At 48.4% G+C, this 2598-nt stretch overlaps 1 pseudogene; it reads right to left on the reverse strand.

Moving 5' to 3' along the window:
* Positions 1–1138: 1138 nt before the first annotated feature.
* LOC103249823 lies at positions 1139–1434 on the reverse strand (annotated as a pseudogene).
* Between the last annotated feature and the right edge of the window lie 1164 nt (positions 1435–2598).

A 2598-nucleotide genomic window follows, 5' to 3' on the forward strand; every position in this document is an offset into this window, starting at 1 on the left:
AAATCTTCCTGTGCACACACACAGCCCACGGGTCCTGCTTCTCTGGAGACCCTGGCCTGCACACAGGCCTGTCCGTGAGGGTCTCAGGGCCTGAGCTGGCTCCCTTCCCTCGGGGGGTAAGGGCCCCATGGCCCTGCGGAGTTCTGAGAATCAGACAAGGCTGCAGAGCAGAGTGGTGGGGCTTGTGGAGAGCACGCATGAGTGTCAGGGCTGGGAAGAGGCGAGAGAGGAGTGCAGGAAGGAGGAGAAGGGGAAAGGAGGAGCCCAGCCTGAGGGGGGCCAGGCCCGGGATGGGTACTCCACCTTCTCTTTGCAGTCTCTTCTCCCCCCTCCTGCGCTGGCCAACCAGCCCCTTCCCCAGGACGAGCAGAGGGGCCCGCCTTCCAGGGTGAGGGGAGGGCCTCTCACTGCTGTGCCCCATGGTAAGACAAGACCCAGGCGCACGGGGCTTCTCACAGCTGGCTGCTCACCTCCCAACCAGGAGGCGACGGGCACCTCACTCATCCCTCGGGGCACCTTCAGAGGGTGCAGGGAGGCGGCTCTCGCCTGCAGGAAGCTCCTTGGGGCAAAAGGGGCAGAGGAGGGTGGGCGGCCGGGTGGAGGAGGGCGTGCAGCCGGCAGACACGGCCACGTCATGGGCGGGCGTGACCCCGTACGCACACGCGTCCACGCCTGTGACAAGCCTCTGGCTGTGCCCTTGCTCTGAATAAGTCTGCACCTTCTAACTGACCTTCGGCATGGTCACTTTCTGTGTCATTACATATTCCTTGACCGGAACGGCTGCATAATTAGTCATACAGATGCAGCATAATTAGCATAACCGTTCGCTCTTGTCGGAGGAGTCCATTGTTTCCAATCCTGCTGTTATAGATAATGTGGCAATGAAATTCAGTGTGTGTAAATCTCTCGTTATTTCTTGGTGGTAGACACCCAAACCTCGGATTACTGAGTCCAGGAGTACCAAGTTTTTTATTCCTAGGCCAGGCTTAAAAGAAATGTCTCCATTTGAACTCTTGTGTCTGTGTTTGGAAACATCCTTTGTATCATAGCTGTATCTCTTTGATAGGCAAAGATAGTACATTCTTTCTATTTTTTTAATATAATCAAGGTTTTCTTCTCTTTATAACAAAATATGACATTAGAACTGGATCACTTGGCCCTTTCTCTTCTTATCTCCTCCCAGTTCAAAATGCTTGTATCTCTTAAAAGCCAGCACTCTCTTAGATCTGCAGTTGAGCTCAATGCACTCAAGCCTCTTTGGAGTTTTAGCCTCGACTTCGTCTGCCCACCATAACCACTTTGTTTCCTGTCATAACGCCGCTTTCCCTGGGCATACAGAGAGTCTTTGCTTTTCTTGTACTGTGTCAATTTGTGGGGCTGGTGTTTGCCACACTTCTTACAGAAAGTCCGGCGGATTTTAGGAACGTTCACCATGTTTGCAGGAGTGCTATCAGTGCAGAAAGAAAGATCCTACTTTTTTTTTGGAAAGCAGGATTTATGGAAGGGACAGCAAAGCTGCCACAGGGAAGGGGACCCTAGGGCGTTGCCTCCTTTCTACATTTCAGATCTTCATTTCTCAGTGTCCTTGAAGGACACCCCAGGAGCTGCAAGGCCGCTGTGTCGTCCTGTCGTGACATCTGGTCTCGCTCTGTCTGTACATTTCTCTTCTCATCACAACACAACACAAGCTTTTCACATGTAAAAATACCGCACCTCTGTTTCCCAAGGGTGCCAAAAAAACTTATTTTCAGTTTGCATTAGGCTTTTTATTTACATGTTTTCATGTTTTATTTATGACATTTTTTGAAGCGTAAAATTATCTTTTAATCTTTACACACTTAAATCTTGCCATATGTGTTTGCCCTTGGTTCTGTGCTAGAAAACTCATTCCGCCACAGACTGTGTAAAATATTCAGCGACGCAACCTGCTTATATATTTATGTTTTCGTTTGTGGCACACATATTTGGCGTCTGTCTGGAATTAAGTTTGGCATCTGAGAGGAGGCAAGGCTCCGTCTTTCTTCACTGCACCAGAAAGCCTGCCTTCCCAGCTCCACCATTCACGGGACAACCTCCTCCTCCTGCTGCCTGAAGAGCCAGCTTGCTCGCCAACCAAGGAGATGCTTGTGGGTGCCGACAGCCAGTACATTCGTATGTTTATCTACACAGCATACATGCATGTTTATGGACCTTCTCAGTCATCGTAACAGTTTCTGGGTCTACTTCGATCGTAGGAACATGATCTTACTGACTGGCGCTTCCTCGTGCATTTCATCGTCTCAGACAGACCCCGCTCATAAAACATTTTCTCCACATTGCCTTATTTCTCCTGATGAGCTCATCTTTTCAGGTTCAATAAGTAAATAAATAAACTCCCAGTAATATTTTATTTGGAAGGGTGATAAATGTAAGTCTTAAATTCAGTGTTTCCACGGCATCTATTCTACTCACTGAGAAATATTGCCACTGAGAAATGTACATTTACCCAAATCTTTTTTTTATGTCCCTCGGTCAAATTTGCAATTTTCTTCACATAAGTCCTGTTCAACTTGTTTATGTCACTGTTTAGGGAATTTTCTGTTATTCTCGGCCAAACCT

Source organism: Carlito syrichta, unplaced genomic scaffold (assembly GCF_000164805.1).
Source record: "Carlito syrichta isolate Samal-C Ts95f unplaced genomic scaffold, Tarsius_syrichta-2.0.1 Scaffold123496, whole genome shotgun sequence".
In the NCBI taxonomy this organism is placed as follows: Eukaryota; Metazoa; Chordata; class Mammalia; order Primates; family Tarsiidae; genus Carlito; species Carlito syrichta.